General features: G+C 43.8%; 1 pseudogene; it reads left to right on the top strand.

The window, feature by feature from the left end:
- Positions 1 to 7192: 7192 nt before the first annotated feature.
- Positions 7193 to 7310, top strand: LOC126212450 (5S ribosomal RNA; annotated as a pseudogene).
- The last annotated feature ends 762 nt before the right edge of the window (positions 7311 to 8072 follow it).

Below are 8072 nucleotides of genomic sequence, written 5' to 3'. Positions count from 1 at the left end.
CAGTGGAATTCATCTTGTAATCTTTATGTTGAACACCTTTGACTTTAAATTCACCGAACGTTATTTTAACTTCCCTGTATGCTGAATCTGTACTTCCGTTGACCATTATTTTTTCGATTTCTTTTCATTTTTCCTACAGCGATTTAGCCTTGCCTTCCCTGCAGTTCCTGTGTATTTCGTTTCTAATTGATCTACATACTTGTATTCCTCTCTTTTGCTCAACATTTCTGTACCTTCTTTCATCGGTCAATTAAAGTATTTATCTGTTACCCATAACTTTTTCGGAGCTACCTTCGCTGTACCTATATTAGTATGCCCACCTTCTGTGATTTCCCCAGAGGACTTCAAACGCACCTCCTATTCCTCGGTATTGCATTGCAGCATCTTACTTTTTGCACGTCGATTCTTCCGGACGACTTTGTTAAAATTCACATATATATACTCTTCATTTTCTGCTTGTGTTACAGGCATTTATAGCTCATTTGCCATTATCGGAGACAGTTTGCTGTCAATTTGGATGAAAATAATCCTATCGCTGAACTGATCGTAGCCTGTAGCTGAACTGAACACAGTAGCTCACTCTCTGTCTTACTTTCATGTGCATTTGTACTCTTTTTATTCCATTTTCTGCTGCTGTTAATGTTACCCATAATGAGTGAGTCCCACTAAACGTAGACTGAGCTTTTGAATTTATCTTTCTAGATTTTCTAGCCTCCACACCACATTCAAATTTTTGTCATTTCATATTCCGACTAGTAAAGTATATCATATCGTTGATGGTTAGTCTTTTACTCACGGTTATATCTTCCGTCACAATCCCCTAGCATAGCTTAGAATGAGTGACTCACCTGGTATCTTTTGCACTTTCGGGTCAGTTGTCCTGTGGATGTATACGGTGTGGCTGTAATGCATGATACTTTCTTACTTACAGGCCACATGTCCTGTGGATACACGCTCTGTGCCTTAAATAAGTGTTTCCATTGCCTTCGGAATCCTTACGCCATTGATCATTGATGAATTTTCCACCTTTTAGCCCACCTTCCCATCTCAGACTAGTCCTCTCTGGACTCATCGGTGGCAAAACTAACACCAATTTTTGCATTAACATCTAACCGAAGGAAAGAAGCAACACACCGATTTACCTTCCGTTATTTGTCTAAGATATATATTACGAGGTGGTGCGTTTCGCCTGCGCGAGCTAAATATTTACTCCTTGACTCCACGTTGCTTCACGTCGAGCGGAGAAAAGTAAGAAAATCTGAATGTGACTGAGCTTTGTTAGGCGACAAGATAACGACAGGACATGTAGATAGTGTGCACAATGAAACAACCATTGTTAGCTGCCATATTACATAATTTGTGTTTTGTAGATTCACAAGCAGTATGTAATGTTAATGTGGAATTTAGTAACGGTCAGAATACAGTCTAGTGCATTTCAAAGGTGACTGCACGTATTCAGTTTGTATCAAAAGATTCTACGAGGAACTATTATGCACTACCAGCATGTATAGGACTTCGAACATTTGCTGGTCGGTGTTTGCGGTAGAACCTGCTTCTATCACACAGTCAAAGCATAGAGAAAGTTTTCCCTGATAAAAAGAACTCATTTCATTCGCAGACAATCATCGAATGACCAAATGCGAATGGCAGCGTTCCAATTCGAGAAGATCCTATAGAAGTTTTCTTTCTCTTACATTTCGAGAATTATAAAGGCAACCGTCGGAGCCGGCAGCTGCTTCTCCACCACGAGAGTAACTTGTCTACGTGTACGAAATTACGTACGCTGTCGGGATCGTCGACGCCGGTAGAGATAGTGTTCTTCACAGACATACCAACAGAGACACACAGAGACACAGAGTTCAGTAACAACGAGTTTAATATTACCAGCTTGAAAACATTAATTCTTTCTTTGAGCAGTAAAATGTGCTGTAAAACCTTACACAGTAGTCTTGCCGCCAGCGCCGAGGATATTTATTCCGAAAATAAGCAGTGGCTGGATACTATCCTGGGACCAGGCTATGTTCTCTCTTTTTTTCTATCTTTTCGTCGTTTTTCTTTTGCAGTGCTATGCAGATATCACATGACATCTCTCAAATTCGTTCAACGAAAACTTTATTCAGTTTTTTTGTTACAGAGAATGGACAGCGCCCTGGCCTACTTTCCCAGCAACGTGATATGGTCGTTGGCATCCCTAGACCACGGTGATCTCGTCTGACTGCGCGAATGGTGCTCTGTTTGCAAGTGACACGCATTGTCTCATTGCTGTATCAACTTCTTCATTATTTGCCATAAAACAAACTAACTTCTAACGTCATTTGTTACGTCCAGGAGGCGCTATCACTTTGATAAGCAGTTTGTAGATGTGCTTTGTTTTTACATGTAGTAATTATCGGTTTGAAACAGTCAACGTCATAGTATCTTGTGACAAAAATATTTTGTTTTTTACCTGTCCTGAAAACTACCTCGTTTCCTCCTACATGACCTTGCATTAAAAGACGCTCTTTCACTTAATTTTACAAAATCCGACACATACTCACGTCGATATTTCGGATTTGCTTGTTTACCAAACATTGTCGGCGTTTACAATATGATGTCACCAACTTCACTGTTGATCAAATAACCACTTATAATTGATAACACATGAATTACGATGATCATTGTTGCAAGATCTGAGAAGCGTGAAAAAAGGAGTAGACGATAAGTTGGTGACGGTGCAATACGCAAATAAGACAAACTTCAAGTAAACAGTGTTCTTATAGTAAAATTCATTGAAGTTCTATGTGATTTGCTGTCCAGCAGTGAAGTGGTTCACATCTTGTAGTACACACATGAAAAATTGTCGAAGAAGAAAGAGACCGGAAACATTGCCATGCCGTAACCACAATGAAGTCCAAACTGAAAGCAGGATCATCAATGAAGTACAGTATTTAGTAATGGGACACATTTATTTTGAACAGCAGTTTACATACAGAAGAGAACACTTCTGAGCACATAGTGCTGCTATTTATACGAATATGCAGACAATACAAACACAAGAAATTTCGAGTACGTTCCAGAAAAGATAAATACCAACTTTAAAATAATTTCTGGTGACTGGGTTTAAACTCGCGACCTGCAGTACACCAGCCAGCGACGCTAACCGGTACACCATCTTGCAGGCAGCACAGCTCGCAGCAGTATCGATGTGATCATGTTCATAGGATTTTAAAATGATGTCAAGTGCACCAACAGAGCAGTGAGGTGTAGGTGTAGATGGAGGGTTTAGTTCAAGCGAAGGCGTTCTTTGACGTTTTGGAGATGTTTTTACAGAAAGTGTCGCTCTTTCCTCTTAGTTTCTGTATCGCCTTTCCAGCACCTTTCTGAATTTGTGGGCCGGCCGGAGTGGCCAAGCGGTTCCAGGCGCTACTGTCTGGAACCGCGCGACCGCTACGGTCGCAGGTTCGAATCCTGCCTCGGGCATGGATGTGTATGATGTCTTTAGGTTAGCTCGGTTAAAGTACTAAGTTCTAGGGGACTGATGACCTCAGAAGTTAAGTCCCATAGTGCTCAGAGCCATTTGAACCATTTTGAATTTGTGGTAAAACAGTATCCATTCCATGACCGCCATTGTCTGTGTGAAGTTCTTGGCATTGTCGTCATACAATGATAGGACTAGATAAGGAAAAATGTTTCTTGCACTTCGTTCCAGGAAAATTTAACATCTTCTAGCAGCAGTTTTTGCAAGGGATGTACGTTTTTACAAAAGTGCTTTATGAAGCGCTGTAAAGGTGTCGTGGATGACAACAAAAAGGCTCTCGCTACGAAGAGAAATGGCACTCCGGCCATCGCTATCGGTTGTCGGGGTATATGGCAGGCGACTATCAGGTTCGTATCCCACGACTACCTAGGGCGTGTCCACACACGTCTTCACTGGTCATTGGTGCTCAGTTCGTAGGAGGACTCATCACTGAAGACAATGAAGACAACTCTACACCGGTCAACGAGGTTCCAGGACGAAGACAAGTCTAGAGACGTGCTGGACAGCGGCGGGGTACTAACCTGACTGTCGCCTACCATGTCGCTCGACAACCAGGAGTAATGGTCTTTTCATGGCAGGACTCCTTTCGTTGTCATCTGCGGCAGCCTTACAGTACAGGCATACGTTAACGATATTCTACGCTCCATTTTGTTGCCCTTCATGGCAAGTCATTCCAGGTTTACATTTTAGTACGATAATGACAACCTGCACATGGCGATATTTTCTACTGCTTCTCTTCGTGCTTCCCAGACACTACCTTGGCCATCAAGTTAGTGTCTCTTCCCAGTTGAGAAAGTTTGGAGAATTGTGGGCTGGTCCCTCCTAGCAGTTCGAGATCTGGACGAATTAATACGCCGATTGGACAGAATTTGGCGCGATAACACTCATGAGGACATCTGACAACTCTATCGATTAATGTTGAAAGAACAATTGCTTGCATAAAGGCCAGAGATGGACCAACGTGTTACTGACTTGCTCAATATGTGAAACCGTTTCTCTTGAATAAATCATCCAGTCTTTCTGAAATTGTAATCATTTGTTTGTCTGTATATAACGTAATATCTACCGCTTTGCCCGCATCTCGTGGTCGTGCGGTAGCGTTCTCGCTTCCCACGCCCGGGTTCCCGGGTTCGATTCCCGGCGGGGTCAGGGATTTTCTCTGCCTCGTGATGGCTGGGTGTTGTGTGCTGTCCTTAGGTTAGTTAGGTTTAAGTAGTTCTAAGTTCTAGGGGACTTATGACCACAGCAGTTGAGTCCCATAGTGCTCAGAGCCATTTGAACCATTTTTTTCTACCGCTTTACATTCCATTTGCATAATTCCTTCGTGCTGTGTCGTTTTTTTTCTTGTCTTAGGATGTATTTTCTCATTCCAAACAGTCGATTGTGTCATCGTTATACGGCAATGGACAGACACCTTTTTTTAAAATTTTGTTCAGCCATCGACGATCTACCCACAATCGTCATGTGGCATCTTTGCTCTTCACAAGGACCAGATAAGAGGATCAAAGACTGTCTGGAGGTTTAATATTGTCGCCTGGCAGCATTTTCTCCACTTTGTCATTTGGCCGGCGACATCCTATACGACTGCTGGCTAATTGGTGGATGAACTGTAGTGTTTTTCCAAAAGCCCTCTGGTGTATCTTTTTTTCATTCTAGATCTGAAAGAATTCGAATATTGGCCCAGGACGGCAAACAATCACCGACTTTTTTTCTCGGTCAGTCAAGTTGGACGAGCAGTTCGATAGTAGCTTCCTCATTCCAAGCCCTCTAGAATTAGCGGAGCACGATTCTTCGTCAGTAGCACTAAACTGCCCTTTCTGGACTGGTTCTGCTATACCTGTGCACATACATTGAGGAGTGAACTGTGGGTTCTGGTGACAATTAGTGCAACGCTTGTGATCGCGGCTGCTGTATAGATTCTCCTGTGAACCTGAGTCGACAAAATATTCATAGTTTAGCTGTGCGCCTGCACCGACGGCTGGAACTCGTTGACGATGGCGGGATAACATCTTCAGCGACAAACTACCACCCAGAGAAGTCTTCGTTGTGTGTGCTTGTTGGAGAAGCTTCGTGAATCTGGTGCTCTGACCTTCCACAGTCTGTAACTAATTGCGATGCTGGCAAGATGCCCCATCCCCTGAATAACACCACGACTGTACTCCGAAAAGAACTAATTCGAACGGCTGAGTTCCGTCATTTACGCTTATTCTTGAAATACATGTTCCAGTCGGCTTGACGTATTTCCTATTTGCGACTATCAGCACAATGGCTCTCAAATCAGGGAAAATAGTTTTCTTTAGCTAATAATGATAAGCGTCTGATATTACGAAAAGAAAACTCTGAATCAATTGGCGGAAGGGATCGTTGGCCGCCGATATTTTCTAACATCTTGGAAACTGTTGTCCGCGGGGGAAATTCATCCGTGGCGGCCTCACCACTATAGGTGGTCGCCTTGATTAGTTTTTCCGAAGAGCGGCTAGGTGAGCGGTTGGTACCTCCGTATGGTGACAGGAAATGGCTACAGGGTATTGGGGAGCGGGGAGTGTTCAGGGTAAAACGATAGGCTTCGTCCCAAAGGTCGATTATAATCGTCTACGGTTGACTCGTGTGATAACCGTCATGATCAGTGAGGTCTGGCAGCGTAGTAGTAGTGAAAAGCTCGTCTTCTTTCTCAGCAATAGCGTACAATGTGTACAAGGTGTGCATAGTGGAAACATACCAGAGAGTTGTCCTGTTCTTTTTTCGGGCGTTATAACTGGTGGAGGAGAGTAGTACCTGCGTTGGTCGGTTGCTGACTGTCATTTGACGGCTGCGGCGAAAATCGAAGTTGGCCAATTCCATTACTCTTAGCGCGATCGACTGGTGGCGGAGATAGGTCTAAAGATCGGTACATCTTTTCTTCAACGTTTCCTATTACATCGTAATGGGATGATATTCTTGGCTGCTGTCTCTTGCTTATTCCGTCATACGGTGCAGGTTGCCATAAATTGCTGTATCTCTTCTCTTACTACCTGCAGTATGAGAGTGGCAACGTCGTGGCAGTCTTCCGCAACTGCCACAGGGCCAGCCGCTGTGGCCGAGCGGTTCTAGGACCTTCAATCTGGAACCGCGCTGCTGCTACCGTCGCAGGTTCGAATCCTGCCTCGGGCGTAGATGTGTGTGATGTCCTTAGGTTAGTTAGGTTTAAGTAGTTCTAGTCCAAGGGACTGATGACCTCTGATGTTAAGTCCCATAGCCATTTGAACCGTTTGAACTGCCACAAGATCCACATTGTGAGTCGTCCGTACTTCTTTCGTCCGACACTTTTCTCTCTTTTTTTCCTCTCTTGCATTTCCTCTATGCGTTGGCACTACTTGATGATCAGTTCTGTTTTTGAGACTTGTTCTGTGAATCCTTTCAGCAAGTGTAAGATTTTGTCGGCTTCTGTCGTATACGGATTCACAGTGTGGCATGGGGCCAAAACATTCCGTATGTAGAGTCAGCGCAGGATACAGTAGCTGACGTGTAGTGACCAGTTTTAGTCCAAAGCGCTGGGCGAGTTCATTCGTTTGTTCGGAAGGTGATGACAGAATCGAGATGCATGCCCTGCAATCTTTCTCAAACGAATTTACGGAAACTATTTCCTAAAAAACTCACTTTTACATTTCTTATAACTTTACAGTTCAGCCTCATGATGGCAATGGCCTTGCCACAGCGGATACACCGGTTCCCGTGAGATCACCGACGTTAAGCGCTGTCGGGCGTGGCCGGCACTTGGATGGGTGACCATCCAGGCCGCCATGCGCTGTTGCCATTTTTCGGGGTACACTCAGCCTCGTGATGCCAATTGAGGAGCTATTCGACCGAATAGTAGCGGCTCCGGTCAAAGAAAACCATCATAACGACTGGGAGAGCGGTGTGCCCACTCCTATCCGCATCCTCAACTGAGGATGACACGGCGGTCGGATGGTTCCGATGGGCCACTTGTGGCCTGAAGACGGAGTGATTCTGCTTCATGATGATGTTCCCATGACTTTGTTAATGGTCATAGTTATTCTCATATTTGCGAGTACGTAAGACACTGAACGAAATTCGAAAAAGTTTGAAATGAAAAGTAGAGTTCGCTATGATTTGGCGTTTGGTGCCTATTACTGTGTATGTTGCTGCGTATGAAGTTTAGTTAACATACCGTATTTTTCTTTATACTTGGATGGAGGTCTCTATCTGTCACTAGTCTCGAGACAATTGGCCTGACGTAACACACTCATTCGCGATCGCACGCCTGCGATAAAGCCATAGTGAAATATTCACAATATTCTTATATTTTATAAACGATTTGAGATGTCTAAATGATATTTTTGCAGATGATAAACCACTTGTAAGTAGCCTGTTTATGTGTCTGTATGTTGGCAGCGGGATAGACTGCATTAATAAGTCTGACAGCGCTGTGTGCACTCTGTAAGAGACGCTGTAGCTGGTCGGACCAGCCAGCAGTGATCGAAGTTGGGAATGAGCAGTCGACAGTGATGCAGGTTAGAGGTTAATAATTGGCAGTGTTGGAGGTTTACAGTATTAG

Source organism: Schistocerca nitens, chromosome 1 (genome assembly GCF_023898315.1).
Source record: "Schistocerca nitens isolate TAMUIC-IGC-003100 chromosome 1, iqSchNite1.1, whole genome shotgun sequence".
In the NCBI taxonomy this organism is placed as follows: Eukaryota; Metazoa; Arthropoda; class Insecta; order Orthoptera; family Acrididae; genus Schistocerca; species Schistocerca nitens.
Note: the sequence above shows the minus strand (reverse complement) of the source record. Positions and strands in the feature narration are given on the sequence as shown.